Source organism: Dipodomys spectabilis, unplaced genomic scaffold, assembly GCF_019054845.1.
Source record: "Dipodomys spectabilis isolate Male_0828 unplaced genomic scaffold, ASM1905484v1 ptg000436l, whole genome shotgun sequence".
NCBI lineage: Eukaryota > Metazoa > Chordata > Mammalia > Rodentia > Heteromyidae > Dipodomys > Dipodomys spectabilis.
This window is the reverse complement of record NW_024871113.1, coordinates 3986913-4009888: the sequence shown is the minus strand read 5'-3', so window position 1 is coordinate 4009888 and position 22976 is coordinate 3986913.

Below are 22976 nucleotides of genomic sequence, written 5' to 3'. Positions count from 1 at the left end.
AATGACCTCTGAGATGCAGCGGTTATTTTGTAGCCATGAGGGAAAGGATAAAACAAAGCTAGAAAGGCCACAGAACCAATCCTATCAGGCACTGCTTGTTTCCAGTGTCTTTGCTTTGTGACAAAAATAATTCTGGACTGGTTGTGCTCGTTGCTTGTATCGGAACCAAATTGTTAATGGGTCTCCTCTCCCTCCATAACACTCTTCTAAATGAGAAGGGTTGAAAGAAGGAGAAAAGGCAAGAAAAAGGCTGTCTCATCAAGCATAAACTCCCAACAACAGAAGTCATGACTGACACATTAGATTACTAGCATACTGCTAGTAATAATAGTAAAGGTATATAACACAAATGAATACAAATCAAAACTACAGTATCTTAAAAAGAGTCTGAGTTACTTTGAGTAGACACCAGATTATTACTTATAAAATGCAAGTGGTAAGTTTATCTATGGAACCAACCTGGAACTCCTTATCCAAACAGGTAGTAGTAATGACACACATGTGAAGCTCACCATGTGCACCAGGCAGAAATCCTTCAGTACACACTACACTAGAAATTGTTCCTAGCATGATCTTAGTTTTTGTTATTGTTGTAAGTATGATGTCATATATTGTATATATATATATATATATATATATATGTAGTAGAATTATATGTCAATATATAGAGACAATTACCATCATAGATTGTGTGTATGAACAGAAAGAGAAAGGAGACAGAGACAGAGACATAGAGACACCTTTAAAAGAAATGCTATCTAGGCAACAGTGGCTCCTACCTAATCCTAATCCTACCTAATTAAAAGACCGAAAAGAAAAAAGGAAGGAAGGAAAGAAAGAAAAGAAGAAAGATTAAATAAAACTTGGAAATGTACAAGTATCTTTCATTTGTTCTCCATCTTCTGGAATAGCAAGGGAGTATCAAGAGAAAGTCTTCCAATTCCCCTAATTCACCATAAGGATTCCCAAATAAGCGATTCCTATAACTTTGCTTTCAAATAAAATATAGATTTTTGGAACTTTAAAAAAATCCTTGGTTTAATCAATGAACTAAAGAAAACTAGAATCTAATTTACAAATATTCCTATTACAACTTATGATAGACTTTATATGTGGGTGGTCTGATAACATGAAAATACCTGGGGTTGTAAAAGAAAAACATGAATGGAAAAATCGATCATTCAATCGTGTTGATTTCAGATAGAGCCTGCCAAGGCCAAGAGTCCTTGTCTGTGTCCTATAGGGAAACTGCACATGTCAGCTCCCAGGTCAGACTTTGTTTCCTGTCTCCACACTGGAGTGTTCATGGATATTTCTTCCAAACACTGGCAAGGTTCACATTTTCTTCACCTATTTAAGGGAAGTCAGAATGAATTTGCCAGAAGGAATTCACCATGACAAGGCATTGCTTTTGGATGCAGACATGGAGTCAGGCCAAACACAGAGAGCAAGACCACACAGGATGCTCTGGCAGTCACAGCATGCATCTCTTGCTAAATTATACTATCTTCCCTTTCTTGTTTTTTTAATGAACACAGGCATCTAAAATAGGACAGAAAATGTCAGCTTCCAGCAGTTGCCACAAAAGGAGACTGGAGTGGAGGCAGTCTGCCACCTTGTGCCCAAGAGCAAAAGTCTGCTACCAGTCTGGGAACAAGCTCAGCTGTTACTTCTCTGTACTCCTGCCTCTCTCTCCTGATAGGAAATTTCTGTTGTAGCTACCTCCATTAATGTATTCTAAGGAATTCCAGCCGTGAGGGCAGAATACATGGAGTGAAAACACTTACTAAATGATCACATCTAACAAAATCCTGAGAGGACCAAAAGAAGACAAATTGCTCCAGGCACTCATCAGGGGTACAATTTAGTGAAGGAGAAAGTCATTCAAAACAAAAACACCAAAACAAAGCATGTCTAGCATCAGTGGCTCAGGTCTGTAATATTAGACACTCAGGAGGCTGAGATCTGAGGATCAGTTTACAGCCAACCTTGGTAGTACCTTATATCCAATTAACCAATAAAAAGCCAGAAGTGGAGCTGTGGCTCAAGTGGTAGAGTGCTAGCCTTGAGCACCAAAGCTCTAGGACAGTGCCTCAGGGCATGAATTCAAGCCCTAGGAACAGCACCAAGTGGGGGAATGGGGGAGAGACACAAGGAAGAATGTGATGAGTTGAATAACAGAAATATAAATGATGTGATAAAAGAGTTTGGAGGAAGAGAAGAGAGTCACTTTTCTTGGAATTATACCTTTAGGAAGGTGGCAGACAATACAACTCCACAAGTAAACAAGGTGTAACTGTTTATGTTCTTAAATCATACTGCAAGTATGTTAGATCGCCTCAAGCAGAGGACTGAGGAGCAGTACTGGGAGAGGCAGGCATCAGGAGAGCAGGAAGGACGAAGACTCAGATAGGCAGCACTTGAAGAGTAACCCTAATAGCACCTCCTGGTTGTTAACATGGACTTTGGAAGTATGGAGGGGGCATTCCTTTGAACCAACTTGATACTTTCAAAAACAACCCCTAGTAATGTAATTTTTTCTACTTAGAATATTAATACTTAGAACCGTACATGTTAAGATATAGTACTAGATGACCCAAGGGAGGAGAAGAAATGGACGGGACCGAATAGAAGTCATGGAATGAGGATCTGATGGCAAAAACAGAAAGAGTGAGGGTAAAAAATAAGCAAAAATCCAATGAAGTCAGGAAACAAAGGAGAACAAAGTCCAAATCAATCTTAAGGCAATATATCAGAGAAGAAAGTCAAAATGATGTACACTTACAATGTCCACAGGAAAATCTACAGAAACACATTTGATTTGACTCTGGTGATAAGGATCAGAAGAGCTACAAGTCAACTCTGTCATTTAAAGAACAATACAAAATAATGGAGACAGTTTAGTATGACATATACAGCCCTTTATTAAAGTATAGTTGTTGCTATATTTGAATTTTAGTAAATTGTTATGATTTTCAAAATAACAGTCTTAGAACAGAATTTTAGTCATTTAAAATTAAACATTTTCTGCCAAATGCCTGTGGCTCATACCTGTAATCCTACTCAGGGGGCTGAGATCTGAAGATCACAGTTCAAAGCCAGCACAGGCAGAAAAGTATGTGAGACTCATCTCTAATTAACCAGCAAAAAGCCAGAAATAGAGGTATGGCTCAAGTGGTAGAGCACCAGCCATCCTTAAGCAAAATAGCTAAGGAAAAATGTGAGACCCTAAGTTCAAGCAGCAGTACTAGGACAACCCTCCAACAATAAACCATTTTTTTATTTAATCAAGTTTAATCACTTAAACCATTTTTACTTAAAACTATAAAGTGTACTGTTATAAACAAAACAAAATATATTTCAGTGTGGGGTATTTCTGATATAGGGAGAGGCCTGATGTCAATCTTCAATCACTGAATTGGGACTAGTTAGAATAATGTTCATGATATAAGCTCATGAGCTGGAGAGTCTAAAGTTTTCCTTTGTACAAGTGCCTCAGGTAATTTTAATATAAGCCCAATGTCTGTTCCTGTGGCCTTTAAGTGATTTTCCTGGGTCTCCTTGTAAGTCCATAGTGGGTCCAGATCCTCTCTGTTAGCCAGGCACTGTGGGAATGCCTCAGTCTATGATGAGAGAGTTTATCCTTGTGGATATTCCATACCAACAGATAGTAAACCCTTGGATGAAAAGCAAATTGGAAAAGACCATACAAAAATGGACCTTAGACAGACTCCAGTGAACTGGAAATTGCTCACACTATTTGTATCTGGCTTTTCTAATTTGCTGCTCTGTGGGAAATTATCTAGGGTTATAGAACCCTGGTGTCCTACAGGTCACATGCATAGAGATCATCAGAACAGGCTACGACCCCATTGTTCACTAAGACAGAACCAAGTGTGACAAAGAGACAAAATTGGAAGTGAAGGAGACCAAGTTAATAGTGCAAAGTCAAGAGCCACCAGGTGCTGAATGGAAATGAAGTTTGTGGTTTCATTAATCACAAGTTGGTGTTCTGTGAGTACAAAATTTGGCAAGTTGAAGTGTTAAGGGATGATCCATGGATCTACAGCATTCTCCCACCAGATCTGCCTTTGGCCCTGAAGTGACAGAAGATTCTCATCCCCACGAAAAATTGTCACTGAGGAAGAGGAACCCACAGTACTAACAGGCAGAGATGCCTGAGATTCTGAAAGATATGTGTGAAATCTGACTCCACGCATAAAACCATCTGTAGCCAATGGAAAGAATCTCTATTCTGAACCTTCAAGTTGGCATGTGGTCTTCCAAGGATTCTAAGCTAACAAGGTACCATTATTCCAGCTTACTCTTGCTTCATCTGTCTCAAAAAGAAGTGAAAAGCCTGGGATCAATCAAGTGGCGTGTATTTTGTATGTATGGCTTTATTTATAAAAGATCAGCATATACAATTACAGAAAACATAGGAAAATATAAAGAAAATTTATAGTTTTCTCTTAGTCTACACAGAAGACCCTAAGCCTAGTTCAGACTAGAGCCTTACCATAACAAAGCCCACTCCTGGAACCCCACCCCAAGTCTTTGCTCCTTACAGGGTCCTGGGAATCTGTGTCTTAGGAAATGCTCCAGACAATACCAAGGTACGGGTTTTGAAAAACAGACTCAAAAGATAGGAAATTTTAAACCTAGAAGATGTTACTAGTTGGCAACTTTGCTCACTTTTCAAAAAGTATTTTGTATAAATTAAACAGAGAGCCATTTTTATTCTCAGTTTCAATCAAAGTTGAAATCATTTCTCCCTATGGAAAGTTATTATTTAATTTGTTAATTTTACTGTGTTAGAATATAGACATAGTTAGACATAGTAAAATTCACCATCAACATGTTTCAGCTTCCTGGTATTCACTTTGTTAAACTCTAACTTAATTGTTCAAAGAAGTTATAGCATTGCAATTGTCCCCTGTGAATACAATGTTGATTTTTATATTCATGTGAGGGTATTTTCATATATATTTAGAATTTAGATCTAACTTCTACCTTTGAGAGAAAGCATGCAGCATTTGTCTCTCTGAGTCTGACTTACTTCACTTGACTCTTTTTTTTTTTTTTTTTTTTGTCTGTCGTGAGGCTTGAACTCTGGGCCTGGGCACTGTCCTTGAGCTCTCAGCTCAAGGCTAGTGTTCTACTACTTGGGCCACAGCGCGACTTCCAGTTTTCTGGTGGTTAATTGGAGATAAGAGTCTTACAGACTTTCCTGTTTGGGCTGGCTTTGAACCATGATCCTCAGATCCTCTGAGTAGCTAAGATTACAGGCATGAGCCACCGGCTCCCAGCTGAACTTCATTTTTTTCTAGGTCCATCCATTTCCTTTCAAGTGACATAATATTATTCTCTTTATCACATTTTCTTGGTCCATTCATCTATAGTAGAACATCTGGGCTATGTATTGGGTATCTTTTCAAGGCTTAATTTCTCCCTATTTATGGCTAGTATACAGTTTTTCCTAGGAGAGTTTTTTGAAGCTTGATAATTTTAATTACCTTCAGTCTAATGCATAATTGTTATACCTCATGATTTATTTCTCTTAAAGTATTTTGCCTAACTAAAGTTCACTTGAGTTTTTTATTTAAATACACAAACAGGTGACCTGGTGCTATAATGTCCATAATCCATTACCTTAAAGCTCCATAATAAAAACAAGATCATTTTAATTGAAATAGTAATAACCCACTGAGAACATTTAATCCAGTTTTCATTTGTACACACGTCTTCTATAAAACCTTTGGTTTTCTGTTTCCTTAGATAATAGCTGGCAGTTATCGTAACTGGAAAATCTCCTTTATTTCTTACTAATACTGAGACTTAAAGACAAAAACCAGCTCTGGTCAGCTTTATGAGGCTTACTCTTGACACCATTTTCTTTCCCAACCCCTGCACCAAGCTAACACTGTCATTCTTTTTCTATTTCCTTTCTATATGTATATAGGTTCTCATAAGGAGTGTTAGAAGTCATCTAGGGCAGAAGAATCTTGGGGGTTTTGTTTGTTGTTCTGGTACAGGGTTTGAACACAGAGTTTTCAGCTGACTCCATTTGTACTCTAACACTTTTAAGCCATATATTTCCAGTCCAGTTTCTTGCTGGCTAATGTGGAGATGAGTCCAAACTAACTCTGATTTAATTGATCATTATGCATTGTATATAGGTATTGGAATGTCACAATATATACTATAAATATGTATAATTCTTATGCATCAATTTAAAATGAAAATGGTGGGCTGAGGTGGCGGCTCAGTGGTAGAGCGCTTGCCTCACATGCATGAGGCCCTGGGTTCGACTCCTCAGCACGACATAAGCAGAAAAAAAAGCCGGAAGTGGTGCTATGGCTCAAGTGGTAGATTCTAGCCTTGAGCTGAAGAGCTGAGGGACAGTACCCAGGCCCAGAGTTCAGACCCTATGACAGGACCCAAAAAAAAAAAATGAAAATGGTTTGTATCAAGATTCATTATACTCAAAAGTTGACAAGTTGAACTAACTCCTCTGTACAAATATTTAGATAATATGAAACAGTTTTTAAAAGTTAAAAAAAGAAGATTTGAGGAAGATAGCAGACAGAGAGCAAGGAACAATCTAAGATATATCCAAAGAAGCAGAGTTTTAGGATTCTATCAGCCTTTCCATGTGTAGAGTGTCAGAAAACTGAAGGTAGATCCTTATATATTACCTTGCACCAGAATCAATTCCAAGTGGATCAAAGGCCTCAGATACCCTGGAAGAATTACAGGAAGAGATAGGAGAAACACTAGGGCTCCTTGGGCACAGGTCAACACTCCCTAAGATCTAGAATCAAAGCAAATCAAAGAAAACCTGGCTAAATGGGATTTCATAAACAGAAGAGTTTCTGCATAGCAAAAGACATAGATAGCAAGATAAACAGAAAGTCCACAGAATGAAAGATCTTTACTAGCTATGCATCAGACAAGAGACTAATATCTAAAGTATACTCAGAGCTCAAAAAATTAAATGTCCCAAAAACATATCTTCAAAGAAATAACAACTCAATTAATAAGTAGGCTGAAGTCTTTTTCTTAAAAAAAAAAATTTAATTTTTATTTTTTAATTGTGAAAATACTGTACAGAGGGGTTACAATTACATGGGCAAGATAATGAGTAAATTTCTTATCAAGCATTGTAGCCTCCTCCTTTGTTTCCCCTTCCCATCTTCCCCCCCCACCCCACCCCCCCTCCCCCCACCCAATCCTCCCCATAGGCTAAAGTCTTAAAGAGACTTCTCCAAAGAAGAAATAAGAATGGCCAACATGAAGGGATGTTCAACATATCTAACCATAGAGGAAATGCAAATCAAGACAACATTGAGTTTCTACCTCACCCCAGTTAGCATGGCTATTATCAAGAAAACTAACAATAACAGATGTTGGCAAGGATGTGGCCAAAAAGGAATGCTACTACACTGTTGATGGGAATATAAACTTGTTCAACCATTCCAGAAAGCATTATAAAGATTCCTCAAAAGACTAACAGCTGAGACATAGAGCTAAAACTAAGATTAAGACATATGACCCAGCATTCACACTTTGGGACATTTATTCAAATTAGCACAAACCAGGCCACACTAAAGCCTACAGCACAACCATGTTCATCACAGCATTATTTACCATAGCTAAGATATGGCATCAACCCAGATGCCCCTCAGTGAACAAACAGATCAAGAAAATGTGGTATATATGCACAATGGAATTGTATGCTTCCATCAGAAAGAATGGAATTGCTCCATTTGTAAGGAAATAGAAAGACTTGGAAAAAATTATATTAAGTGAAGTAAGCCAGATCCACACAAACATAGGCTTCACGGTTTCACTCATTTGTAATAATGAGAATGTGTCTAAAAATCTACAAATTAACCCAATGGATAGTAAAAGACAAAAAAATTACATTTGGACATGATTAATTAAATAGGACTCTAAGCATTCACACGGTGAGACCAATGCAGGATATTCTTAGATCACAAGGGCTTAACAGCTATGTGCATATAATCACATAAAATGATGCTTACTGAAATGGAATCCAACAAATGGAAATAAGGGTTTATTTAGAACTGTTCATGGTTCTTTCTTTTCTTTTTTTCGCTTTTGTCACAGTTTTTGATTTCTGTAGCCATTGTCTTGTATATAAGTTTATCTGATTTGGGTAAGGGAAGGAGACGCACAGAAAAGGTAGGACAAAGGGTGACCATTCAGTAGTGACACTCACTAGATACTTCGTTGAAAATTAACTACACTACTTGGGAGAAAGAAGGGTTGGGAGGGGAAAGACTGGGAAAAATGTGGGTGGGGGTGGACACTGTTCTAAAAGATATGTATTCATTACCTGACTTATGTAACTTTAACCCATCTACATATTACCTTTACAATAAAAATATTTTTTAAAAATTAAACTAAATCTTAAAAAAGAATCCAAAAAGGGAGGTGTCGCTCTTATAAGAGTATAAAGCCCTCAGGCCAAACTCCAGTACTGACAAAAAAAATTAAAAAAAAAAAAAAAAAAAAGACTTCAGCGCCTCCAGCTCAATCCTTTAAACCTAGCTACTCAAAAGGCTGAGAACTTGAGGTTAATGGCTCAAAGCCAACAGTGTACAAATGTCTACTTCAGCTCCAATTAACTAGTTAAACTTAGACTAGAGGAATGTCACCTATGAACAAGCAAATTGAGCTAGCTCAGGAGGCCCAAACTTTAAGCCACATAACCGGTACAATCAACATAGGATTAAACAAACAAATCACCTGAGTAAAGCACTGCCTCTGGTGCTTGTAATGTTAGCTACTAGAAAGGATCAGGCTTCTGAAGCCAGCACTCTGAGATGAATCCAATAAAAAGTTTGTGAGCGTCCCATCTCATGCAATTCCAATTTTTAATTTTAATTTAATTTTAATATTTAATGCTGGTGTCTGTCTATCATTCCAACTACATGGGAGAATGCAGAAGCCAAGATTATGGCTTAGCTAGACTGTAAATACATGAACTTTTTCAAGAAATAATTAAAGGAGTCAAATTATGGTAACATGTCTGTAATCCTAGCTATTCAGGAGGGTGAGACCTTGAGGGTCATAATCCAACCCAGGCAGAAAAGTCAGAGGAACTCTATCTATAGTTCAATAGCAAAATTCTGGACTGGAGGTATGGCTCAAGTCATAGAGACTAGGGCCATAGTACTAGCACAAAAACAAATTAATAGATAGATAGGAAGGTAGATAGATGATAGGCAAGAACAAATAACTCAATTGTATGGACAAAAGTACTGGCTTCTTGCTAGGCCTTCATTTCCTTGAGTGAACAAATGAGTATTAATATCCCAGGACACTTTCCTCCTGTTCTTCTCCTCAGGTGAGGGAGAGGGAGAGGCAGAGGCAGAGGGGGGAGGGGAGAGAGAGAGAGAGAGAGAGAATGTATACAGTGGTCATCTTAACAGAGAATAACATTCCAAGAGAGTCCTCAAATAGACAACTGAAACCACAGATAGCACAGAACCCAATTTGATGGTGCTTTTCCCCTGAACATACTGTAGTTGTCAGCTTTCTCATACTAAGAGAAATCAACTTAAAAAGAGGAAAGGTCTCATGGTTTTGGTAGTTTTAGACTAAGATCAATTTACTCCAGTGTTTTGCGCTTGTGGAAACACAATACATCATGGAGGGAATACATGGTGACAGGGACCTCTCTGTGTACTTTATAACAGCCAGAAAAAGAGAGAGGGGAGGAGAGGAGTCAGGGGAGAAGAACAGGAGGGAAGGAAGGAAGGAAGGAAGGAAGGAAGGAAGGAAGGAAGGAAGGAAGGAAGGAAGGGAGGGAGGGAGGGAGGGAGGGAGGGAGGGAGGGAGGGAGGGAGGGAGGGAGGGAGGGAGGGAGGGAATGAGTTCCAGCTTCCATCCTTGATAGAGCTTCTCTCAGCACTATTATGGTTCCTGTTTATTGATAGGGAATAGATGTGAGTTGCTGGTATGTACAAAGCAGAGACCAATTTAAAATCTCAGTGTTTCCTCTGTCTTCTGGAACAAAGCTTAGCACTAACCAAGATGCTCAAGCAACTTTGCAAAAACTTAAAGAGCAAAGAAAGATTCAAGTTTCTGTTCCCTTAGGGGGAAAAAAATGTTCTTCTCTAAAGTAGTCTAATTACTTTTTCCCACACTCCTAAAATGGAATTGAAAAAAAAAAAAACGTTAATATCACCTAGGTAACACACATTGCTTTCTCAAATGGAATAGTGAAATGATTATATTTAAAATAGATTCTTCAAACCAGGCATTGGTGGCTCATGCCTGTAATCCCAGCTACTCAAGAGGCTGAGATCTGAGGATCCCGGTTCAAAGCCAGCCTGGGCAGGAAAGTCCGAGAGACTCTTATCTCCAATAAACCACCAGAAAACTGGAAGTGGCTCTGTGGCTCAAGTGGTAGAGCACTAGCCTAGAGCCTGAAGAGCTGAGGGACAGTGCTTAGGCCCAGATTTCAAGCCCCGTGACCGACAAAAAAAAAAAAAAAAATAGATTCCTCAACTGAGAGCCTATGGCTCATGCCTGTAATCCTAGCTGCTCAGGAGGCTAGAATCTGGTTCAATGCCAGTCTCAGAAAAGCCTGTGAGGCTCTTATCTCTACTAAGCTACCAAAAACAAAAACAACAGAATTGGAGCTCACATGGTAGAGTACTAGCCTTGAGCACAAAGAAGCTCAGGGACAGCAACCAGGCTCGGAGTTCAAGCCCCAGGACAGGTACCAAAAAAAAAAAAAAGGTTTTTATGTAACTTGAGGGCAGGGATGGGACAGAGGAAAGAAGGAAGAGAAAGATGGAAGGGGTGACATTTGACTCCTTATCTGACTTACAGAAATGAAACCCCTTTGTATAACTACTTAAAAAATAGATTTTTTTTTCACACACAAAAAAATAGAACATGTAGTAGAAAGATGTCTGACCCCTGTGCCTATGCAACCCAGTGTTCAGGAATTGTTGTCCTGCAGGGAAGATGACACAAATTTCACTCCATGGAGAATGTAACAGGTAGAATTGGACCTACCAGTCCACAGCAGATTTTGTTTTCTGGTAATCAGCGGGACATTTCTGATAGCCATTTCAAGAAAACAGTATGACAGCCATGATATCTCTTTTTATTTTTAGTGCTTTTATTTCAAAAATCATAAACCAGAAATCGCCCATAGAGTAAGACAAATATGCATGGTTTGCTCTCCTTTTATGATCTTCAGCTTTTTTTTTGTCAGTCATGGGGCCTGAACTCTGGACCTGGGTGTTGTCCCTGAGTCTTCAGCTCAAGAGTAGCGCTATACCACTTGAGCCACAGCACCATTTCCAGCTTTGTCTGCTTATGTGGTGCTGAAGAATCGAACCCAGGGCCTCATGCATGCAAGGCAAGCACTCTACTGAGCTACCTTCCCAGCCCTGATTTTCACCATTTTGGGTTTGATAATTCACTGACTGTGGGCTTAATAACCCATCCAGCTCAAGTAATTATTACTAAACACTTCAAAACTACTAAGTAATTTAAGAAGCCTTATGTGGAAAAATGGACAAGAAAAAGAATTTAAGAAATCTGGAATATTGTAATTTTCAGAATTTCATAAATGATATTTTGAGCTGACTTAAAAAAAAAAAACACTAATCTGCTATTTCAGTGATATTATGAATGCAGGACCAGGAGCTATCTCTGTTCCCAGCATGCTAGTCAAACATAAAACCTGTGGATTCCCAAGTCCATTTAGATTGGCTTTAAAAGTAAATGCAGTCAGTCTCTTCCTACAAGACTGCAGTAAAAAAAAAAAGAAAAAAAAAAAAAGCAGTGAGTGACTTTTACCACACAGAAAGAACAAGGACAGATAGATCTAAAGTAGCTGGTTGATTAGATCACTGTATTACCAACATAACAGGTCACAGCAGGGAATATAGGTAAAACACCACCCTCATTGAATTGAAAGAGAGGGATAGAAAGGGGTAGAGTCCTACTGTCCCCTTTGAGAGTGTGGACCTCAGCAACAGAAGCCTTCCCACAATGCTGCCTCTCAAAGCTCTCATCATCACTCAATAGAAGAAAAACGAGAAAGGCAAGCCTTAAACACAAATTGAAACCATTCAACTTTATCAAACTGATGCCCAATGCTGTATGGATCACTGCACTAAGAATCTACACAGGTGCAGACCCAGCTACATGCCTGTAATCCTAGCTAGATTCTATCTAAAGGGATAATACAAAGTAAAATATCTGTACCTGACAACAGGCTTGACATTACCTGAGAAAGTTTACTCTCTTAGGAACATGGAACTACATAAATGACTACATTTTTTACTTCTGACATCAACAATGAATGATCTTTCAAGAAATGTATAGTATATGACCAGATAAGATGATGTTAAGCAAAATGAACCCCAAGATAGGGACACAAGTCGTTTTTTTCTTCCTTGCTATTGTTTCTGACATATTTATAAGGTACCATGTGATTTTTTTTGTTGCTTTGTATGTTCCTCTCCCACAGTATAACCCCTGTTTTCACTGTATTTGATGTTGGTCTAATTTGGGGAGGGGAAGGGAAAAAACAAAATGTTTAAATAGGGATACAGGTTGACCCATTGTAACAATGAGATGTACAAGACACTATGTTGGAAAATGAACTTTACAATTTAGTTGGGGGGAATATAGTTGTGGAAGTGGGAAGGGAAGGGATGGTAGGGGGAAACCAAAGGAGGAGGCAACAATGCTTGATAGGAAATGTACTCATTACCTTGCTCATGTAACTGTAACCCCTCTGTACAATATTATCACAATAAAAAAACTTATTTAAAAAAAAAAGAAATGTATAGTAAGCCAGGCACCAATGGTACACGCCTATAATCCTAGCTACTCTGGAGGCTGAGATCTGAGGATCATGGTTCAAAGCCAGCCAGACAGGAAAATCCATGAGACTCTTATCTCCAATTAACCAACAAAAAAAGCTGAAAATGGAGCTGTGGCTGAAGTGGAAGAGTATTAGCCCTGAGCAAAAATAAGACTCAGAGACAGCACCTAGGCCAACACAGTTATGATTTATTTACTCAAATTATCAAAGCTAAAGAGATAAAAAATATTTGGTTGTATACCTTCATACGAAAACATACCTTATTAATGACTTAAGTATCTTTTTTCTCTCAAGAGATGAATAAACTGATGTCAAGAATTTATGGAGAAATTGATGAAATTTTACTAAAACACACCCATGAACAACTGAGTAAATAGAACAAGTGAATATATTCATAGACAGAAAGAGGAGAAGATCCTTTCCAAAACTATGCAATTCCATTAAAATCCCTACAAATTCTTTAGTGGAAATCCATAAACAAATTGATAAACCAATTCTAATATATGTCTAGAGAGGGAAAACAACTTCCTGACATGAAAATCTAGATCATTTGGAATTAAACAATACAATATCAATACAGGCTGTGAAACTCAGTGCAATAGGACAGCCCCAAATTGAATTAAAGATTCATTTAGGAATTTGATAGAAGCTATGATAAAGATATCACTTAAAATTCTGAAGAAGAGAGAGATGCAGCAGCTCCAGTGTGAACTCTTGGTGAGATGCAATGGGAAAAAACAAAACAAAACAAAACAAAACAAAAAAACGCTTCCCTCCAGTACAACTCCAAGGTCAAAGCCATTGGTTAACAGGGAAAGCCGTAGAACCATGAGGTACCACTGGCTCTGCCAGTGGGTCTCAAATGATGTATTCAAGCACCCCTCAGACTAATGTGGGGACATTTGGTTAACTAACTGAAGACAAAAATTATAGGTGCATTATTTTCTATTTTTCTTAATAAAGGTCCTAACTTTGGATACTAAAGGAAACTGCATTTATATCTGACAAACCACGGCAGTGATGGATTAATGAGGATCATTAGTTAGCCTTTTCTTTATTAGACATCCACCTAAGGTGAGAGTTAACTGGCATTTTACTCATTAGATTCATTCCATGGAGCCAGATACACTCTTAGTAAGAAGATCCTTCACTTCCAAGCACATAGGGCCCTTTCAGATCAACCAGGTCAAGGAATTAAACATGTGTTTTTCGTTTTGCTTTGGTTTTAGTTTTGTCATTATTTTGTGTCAGTATTGGGGCTTGATATCAGCTTCCTGAGTAGCTAGTATTACAGGCATGGCAACAGTGCCTGGCTAAACCTGTTAAGACTAGGCTCTAAAACAAACCTGCAGCTCCAAATAAAATTTAACAAGCTGACCAAGAATCCCTGGCAGTGGAAGCAATAATAACTCTTTTCTCATGGGCTTGGAGTGCACTTGTCCTTTCACTTTTACAAGGATACTTAAAGCTGCCCCTGCCAGCTACAGATACTGCTCATCCTTTCTACCAAATCACCAAGCATCAGTGGTTGGTGCCAGGATGCATGCCTATGGAATGCTTTCCTAGTGCCCTTTTCTGAGACAATGCCTCTTCCAGCTGGCATTTGATCTCTTGAGTATGACCTCTACTCCATAGCCACGGGGAAACCTTGTATACGAGTGAGGAGTGTCATCTACTTTCTCAGTTCCTCATTTCCCCCAGTCTCCCCTGCTCCAGGCCTCCATGACCCCTTGACCATATTCCATCTAGTGGGGAATCCAGCCATCCAACTAATTGGAGGCAGGAGGAAGATTGGAAATTCACATGAATTTAAAGCCTGCCACTGCCATTGCTTCTTGTTGATCACCCTACCTGCTGAAGATTGGCCTGAATAACCCCAGCTAACACTTGCCAGTCACATAGAAATTTGAATTGTAGGCCCCCAGTCTTGTCCTAAGATAACCAGATTTTTCAATTCTATCCCATGGAAAACATTAGTAGAAACATATGGCTGCTTTCCCAGGGAACAAGGTCTAAAGAAGCATCAGACCACAGATATACTGTGCCAGACTGGACTCTCCTGAAACCTTTAACCTTTCCAAGTGTTCCTTTTAGCTGCTGAGAACACATTATCAATCTCTCCTGACAAAATTTTTCCAGGTTCCTGAACTTCTCTTCTGCAGCAATATCTGTTTAGAAATACTTGGGTTCTCTCCCCTGGGTTACCCTAAATTCTGATTCTTGTCTAGCATAACAGAACTTTCCTACACAAGTCTTTCCCCCCTACCCACCCACACCACCTAAAGGCTCCAGGCTCTTTTTTGATCAACTCTTACCACTCACCACTCCATTATATCCCAGGCTAATGAGACTAGAAACTTGTAACAACATCTGGATCAGGTCCTTTGTCTCTATACAGTCTGAGGAAGGAGTCCACTAATGCAGAGGGAGAAGTAAAAGGGCAAAGATTCATTGAGGGAAAAGATAAGCACAACTCTTGCTAGATAAAAGAGTCCTAAAGGAGGGTATCACCAGGAATATATTGTGTAGGAATTAATAAGGTGTCTCTAGGAGATAGGTATGCGAATCTTAAGATCACTGGACAGCTTGCAGGTTGTATCAATCCCGAGACCCAATGAGGCCCCACGCAGCCAGCAAGAGCTCTCCATGTGTTCCTTCACCATTCTGATTGAATGTTCCAGTGCATATCTGGAGTCCAATCAGCTTATGTCCAGCTTATCCCACGGGCAATGGGCCGTGACATGATGTTCAGGGGCCTGCCTAAACAAGGTAATAGTGATGTGATGTCTAGGAACCTGCATACATGATTGACCAAGGCCATAATGAGAGATGTAGACTTTCTATGCAAGGGGATCCTTTGCCCGGATTACCTTGCTTGGCTTTTATTCTGCTCTCACAAAAAAGAAAAAAGAAAAAAAACAGCTCTTTGCTCTTTGTTAAGTACATGCTGAGTGTAAATGTGAATGTATACACATATGTGGTGAGGCAGTTCCTCTGCCTAGGTGATTTTCTAACTGCTACCACAAGAGATGCTGGCTGGATTCTTGTGAAGAAATCAATGGGGAACTCCTGAAGTAAGTGGGTCTTCCAAGAGATGGTTAAATTCCAACAACAGAAGATTGTTATAATACAGTTAGCTGACACTCCTTATTTTCTTACTCCCCTTTCTATTGTCTCTGCCTTTCACCATCTCTTTCTCTCTCCTTTTCTGTCTCTCTCTTTTCTCTCTCTGACTCTCTTTCCTTATCTTTTTCATATGGTTGCACCATTCTACCATTGTGATTCCATCTACTGTGAGACCTTCAGATACTGTTGCTCTTGTAAAACCTTTCCCAAACTAAACCTTTTTCTTTATAAAGTATGCAGCCTCACCTATTCCTTATAATAACAAAAACTAAGACAGAGATCTTAGAGAATTCTACATCTTCCAATAAAATAGAAAGCTTCAGTTACCTTGAACTTTCATGATTTTAGTCAGCCTTCTTAATTCCTTTCTTGGGTTCCTATTTTGTGCCAAAAGTCTACATTCTTACTTCTCTGACCCCACCCCTCTGCCAAAGCTAACATTAATTGATGTGAGGAGTTCAAATGTTAAGAGGTTTTGTCATAAACAGAGGAGCTTACAGAGTGATGAATAGCTAAATTATAGAGCAATACTTGACCAAAAGAATAGTTTAAACAAATTATTTAGGTTTAAAAATGGTTCTTTTTTAGGAAAACACCACAGCAAATCCTTCACCCATTATAGGAGACCTGATGTTAGTGTATTCATTTTATTCATGAGACTATTTATTCAGAAGAATGAATAAATTCACTTTTGTACAAACTGAGAGATGTAAGCATCAATGAGTCACTGGTTGCACACACCTGGCCCTCAATTTTGGCTGGCATGTTTTGCTCTGAGATACTGCAAGTTTCTTTAGTACCATTTTTTGCAGAAAGCATCAGAAAAAAATACTAAAGGAGATCAGAAATTGTTTTTGCAACTAAAAAATTGTTTTTAAACAAAAAATAGCTCACCAAAGACATCTCTAAGACCAGCAAAATTCACTGCTGAGTTCTACCCAATATTTATGGGAGAAATCATACCACATAATCCCTTTCCAGGAAGCAGGAAAGAAACTATTTCCAGACTATTTTTTGTGGACATTATTACTTAAATACAAGAACATACACGCAAAAAGGGAAGTGATAAAACTCAAATAGCATCTGTAGCTTGATAATATTTTGCAAATGTGAATGTCTTAAGTTTGGGTAAATGTATGAGGTTATATAAGATATTAATAGTAAAGAAAGTGGTTACAAACTATGGCAAAACTCTCACCCCTCTTTGCAACTCTTCTCTGCATCTAAAATTATTTCTAAACAAGAAGGCTTTCAAAACACTGTATGAGCTATGTATATCCATCCCTGTTTTATTTTTGTTTTTAGACAAATGTTAAATATTTTAAAAGGAAGCCATTCCACCTCTGCCAAAGCAGACAGTACAGTTGTCATCTATGGCTTGTGCATTGAATCTTAGTGTAATTCTTCCTAAAAGGGAATGGATAAAGCATGCAGTATACCACTATGTATGTAGTTTACACTCAATGTCAAGTGAATGAAATCATCTTCTTAATTGTTAGGACACTTTGAATGTGTCAACTGATGTGGCAGTAGATTAGATTAGGTTGTGCTGGAAAAGATGTTAGAAGAAACTTAGTTTAACTTATTGCATATACATACAGATTTGAAAATACATTTCTGACTACCTGTACATATGTAGGCTAGGAAACCTCCTCACATATATCCTTGCTCTGTTAACTAACACATGCCTCAGTAGTAAGGGCCCACTTTGGTGCTCACAACTTCATTTATAATGGTATTTTCCAATACAAGAAATTGGTGATATTGTTGAAGAATGTGTTGTCATTACCTTTACATGGAAATCAATGCAATTAGCCAGTAACAGCACAAAAGCCTATAGTGTCACAAAGAAAGAAACTGGGAAACAGGAAAATCACAGATAAGAGCCCAAACAACACAGATACAGTAACCTGTGCGCTACAAAATGCTGCAGCAGAGACCTTACACAGGTAAAAATGTAAAAAATACAAATATAGTAGCATCAAATGAAACTATACCTATAACAGGTTTTGTGTGTATATGTATAGGTGTACCTGTGTGTGTGTGTGTGTGTGTGTGTGTGTGTGTGTGTGTGTGTGTATGTGTGTGTATACTTGGCCTTGAACTCAGGGCTTGTCCTCTCACTTGGATTTCTTCAGGACAGTGGTACTTTGCCACTCCTCCAGTTCAGAATTTTTGGCTGGTTAACTGGAGTTCGAGTTTCATGGGTTTCTCTCCCCAATTAGGCTGTGAATTGTAATCCTTTGATCTCAGCCTCTTGTAAAGCTTGTAGGATTAATATATGCTAATCAAAGATTTTAGGTATTAATGAACTAAAATGAAAAAATATGTGACAAAAAATAAGAACATGACTGAGTAAATGGTGATGATGGAATTTTTGCTAGTGCATGCTTGCAAATGAACTTCTCAGATACTTAATTTGCAAGGAGATGGGACATAATATCTTGCATCTTAGAAATGTAAACTTTAGCCAGCAGCTGGTTGCTCAAGTCTTTAACCCTGGTTGAGGATTGGGATTTGAAGTCAATGGCAACAGGAAAATCCATGAGACTTTTATCTCCAATTAATCACCAAAAACCAGAAATGGTACAGTGACTCAAGTGGTAGAGTGCTAGCTAGCCTTAAGCAAAAATGCTCAAGGAGGGACTGGGAAGGTGGCTCAGTGGTAGAGTGCTTGCCTGGCACGCATGAGGCCCTGGGTTCAATTCCTCAGCTCCACATGAGCAGAAAAAGTCAGAAGGGGCACTGTGGCTCAAGTGGTAGAGCACTACCCTTGAGCTGACGAACTGAGGGACAGAGTTCAGGCCCCACAACCGACCAAAAAAAAAAAAATGCTCAAGGATAACCTCCAGCCTGTGAGTTCAAGCCCCAACACTGGCAAGAAACACAACGTGACCTGGTTTTATTGGATAATTTACAAAAAGCTAAAAATGTTTAGAAATGAAATAAACTGCAATTTGTAAGGTGCCAGTAGCTCAGGGCTCTAATCCTATTTTTCAGGAGTTCAAGGTCTCAGAAACTCGGTTCATAGTCAGTCCAGGTAGGAAAGCCTGTGAGACTCTTACTTCTAATTCACTATCAAGAAAGCTAGAAGTTGAGCTAAGGATAAAGTTATAAAGTGCTAGCCTTGAGCAGAAAAGCTAAAAGACAGCATCCAGGCTTGGAGTTCAAGGACCAGCCAACTTGGGGTTTTTTGTTGGTTTGTTGGGTTTTTTTTTTTTTTGTCAGTCGTAGAGCCTGAACTCTGTTCCTCAGCTCTTCAGCTCAAGGCTAGTGGCTCTACCACTTGAGCCACAGCTCCACTTCCTGCTTTTTCTGCTTATGTGATGGTGAGGAATTGAACCCAGGACCTCATGCATGCTAGGCAAGCACTACCACTTAGCCACCTTGCCAGCCCCCAATTTTTTTTTTTTTTTTTGTCGGTTGTGGGGCTTGAACTCTGGGCCTGGGCGCTGTCCCTCAGCTCTTCAGCTCAAGGCGAGCGTTCTACCACTTGAGCTACAGCGCCACTTCCGGTTTTCTGGTGGTTTATTGGAGATAGGAGTCTCACGGTCTCTCCTGCCCAGGCTGGCTTTGAACCGTGATCCTCAGATCTCAGCCTCCTGAGTAGCTAGGATTACAGACGTGAGCCACCAGTGCCCGGCCCCCCAATTTGTTTTTTAAAAAGCAATTTTACTGTGGGTAAGCTAATACAATCTTTCCTGAGTGATCAAATTATTGGCAGTGGTTGTTACTTTTTTTTTTTAGTTTTAAATGCTCACTATGAATGGAATAGTCAATCAGAATATTTGTTTTTGTTTCTTCAACTCACTCTGGCATCCAACCGAGTCACCCCAACATCAATCCTCATCTTCAGCTAAGCCTTTCCCAGTAAACCAGCGTCCAATACCAGTTATATATCTGATGGACCTACCTCACATGGCTCATCCTGGGGACCATTCTCAACGAACATCTCCCAAGCTCCGTTGTATGGCTCCCTTCCTTCCAGCTCAGCATTATCTACAACAGACAGTAATGCCAGAGGGCCATCCTAGACAGAAAAATCTGTGACTCCTATCTCCAAAGCACACACACACACACACACACACACATACACACACAAATAAATCTGGAAGTAGAGCTGTAGACCTGGTGGTAGAGTGCTAGCCCTGGGGGGGAGGGGCAGTGGGGAGGAGGGGGATAGTAGGATAAAAACAAAGGAGTGGGTAACAATGTTGAACATGAAATGTATGCATGATCTTACTCATGTAACTGTAACCCTTCTGTACAGCATCTTTACAATAAAATGAATTTTTTTCAAGATCTCTGAAAACTAGGTTTAGAAAGTGCATCGGATATCCAAGATGTTTTTCCTAATCTTCCATAACTCACCACATAACCCTGATCCACATTCGGCTAGCCAGGAACCTATTTTGTGCTTAATAATGCATTCCACATGCTCCTGAATAGCTATGCACCCATTCACTAATGCTTTATTCTACCTTCAGGCCAATAATGTCTCCACACCATTTATTATAGTCAACTATTTCATCTTTTCAGAAGTATCATTGTATATGTCTTAAATAAAATACATGTAGAGCTTCACAACTACACCAGTTGCATAACAATGTAATGCAAGAAAAATTCTTCTACAAGAAAAATTCTGTACCACTATAGTAAATATATTCTAAATGATCCTCATCTCCAGCAGCTTTTTCTACAGATATTTGTAGAAAAAAAAAGACAAAATGGAGCAATCAAAACAAACTCAACATACAAAGACTAACAGGAATCTCATTTAAGTAAAAAGGAATAAACCCTACCTTTAAATATATTGAAAAATTCATTAAGCCATTGGGAAATATGTATCAACTGCATAACTTCTTTTGTGTGTTGGCAATGGGGCTTCAACTCAGTGCCTTATCACAATCCTTGAGCTTCTATGCTCAAGGCTTCCAACTCTACCAGTTGAGCCAAAAATCACTTGTCCTTGTGTTTAACATTTCAAGGTGTTTCACAAAGCAGAGTCTCGCACAGTTGAAGTTTGAGCAATGGCTTATTTTAGCATCCAGGTTTAAGTAGGTAAAAATAGAAAAAAACATATTTCCCGATCCCCATAGGGAAAAGACTTAGCATAACAGCTATTGTCTGCAGGCTTCTTTGTTGTTTTCTTATGTAGGTACAGGGACATGAACTTAACATTCTCACTTCAATTGTTACTGCTCTTGGCTGACACTCTGTCTCTTGAGCCAGACCACAGTTCCTGCTTTTTGTTGGTTAACTGGAGATATTATGATTTTTCTAGTATTAGAGAAATGAATCATTAAAACCTAGCATTGGCTCAAATTAATATGTAGTTTTCTTAGTTCCTATATATGTATATTTCCTTAGTTTAAAACTGTCATTGCCAAAACTTTGTGTCTTTGATGTTTTTATCTTTTGTGCCAGCAGCGGAATTTGAACTCAGGGCTTTGAGTGTGTGTGTGTGTGTGTGTGTGTGTGTGTGTGTGTGTGTGTGTGTGTATTTCAACTCTCAGACATACGATGTTCACCGCAGCTCTACTTCCTGACTTTTGCTGGTTCATTGGATAAGTCTTTCAAATTTGTTGACAGGTGCTGCTTTGGACCTCCATCCTTAGGCCATTTTAGAATCTAGAATTACTGAGATGGCCCATGATACCTGGTCTTTCTCCACTGATATAAGCATTCTTTGTCCTATTGATGTCTTTTACTTGTCAATGTACATATTTCCTATGTAGTTTGCTAAATATTTTCTCTCCCAAATAGATTTTTTGTTATTTGAGGTGAATTTTTTTACATATTTGCACAAAGCACAATGGTTGTGCATACAGACTTGAACTCACTGTTGGAAGAGACTTCAACATACCAATACAATTACTCTGGATTTGTTCCAATTCACAGAGAACAAGCTTAAGGTTAAAGGGGGAACACCATTTATGGCATCTGGTCTATTATATCCTTGAGCTTTTATAGTGGCCCTATCACCCAATCTCCAATGGTCTAGATTCCTTGGCGCACTCTGTGCATTGAATAGTTCCCTATATATCCAGCAGGTTCTCTTGTACAGCTCCAGGTCACTCTGTGTTTTACCCAATTCATGACCCATCTGTCTGGAACATCCCATTGTAGGTAGAAAAACAAAGCACAATATTTAGGATTCATGAAATGTACAGCATTATCTAAACATCGACATTTTAATAAAGCTAGAAGAATAAGTAGAATAACCATTTTACAGCAATCATGACAAACAGAAAAATAAATATTTTCCCAGGGAAGAGGAAGGGAAACTCTAACAGTAGATCTGCTTCTAAGTTTCCTTCAGGCAGAAATGTGAGGTCAGGGTCCTCAAATGGATTTACCATCTCCTTAAAGACAAGATTTTCTTCCTGAGTTGAGGAAGAGACAGATTCTAATTTCTTCTCCTGGAGTAGGAAAGATTTGTCCAGATATTCACTTTTCTCAACTGAATCTCGCTTTTGGATCTCACTTACTGGTTCTCCTAAACTTAGAGTGGGGATATTTTCCATTAGCTCCATGGGTGCTAGTTTATCCTCTACACCAGCAGGTGTGCTGACTTGACTCGTTAGGAGCCAATCTAGACTACCTGGGAAAGTCCAGGGACGATCTTCCTCTGGAGAATCTTCAAGTTCACCTGTGTCACATGTGGGATTCAAAACAAGTGGGCTAGCCACAGGACTCAAAACCTGTTTGGGCTTTTCTGCAATTGGTACAAACCACTTCACATTTACATGCTTTCTGGAGTCCAGTGAAGGCTCCAGATCTCCATCAGTCACCGTCGCTGACATCAGTGGTGGGTTTTTTATCTCAAGTTCAGGAGAAGCTGCTCTATGGTGGCCCAAACCTGATAACGGAAATAGATACAAGATTCTTAAGAACGAACTCTAGATGTTTAGAGGTGACACAACTACCATGAGGATCTAATGGAGGAAGCTGTAGAACTTGA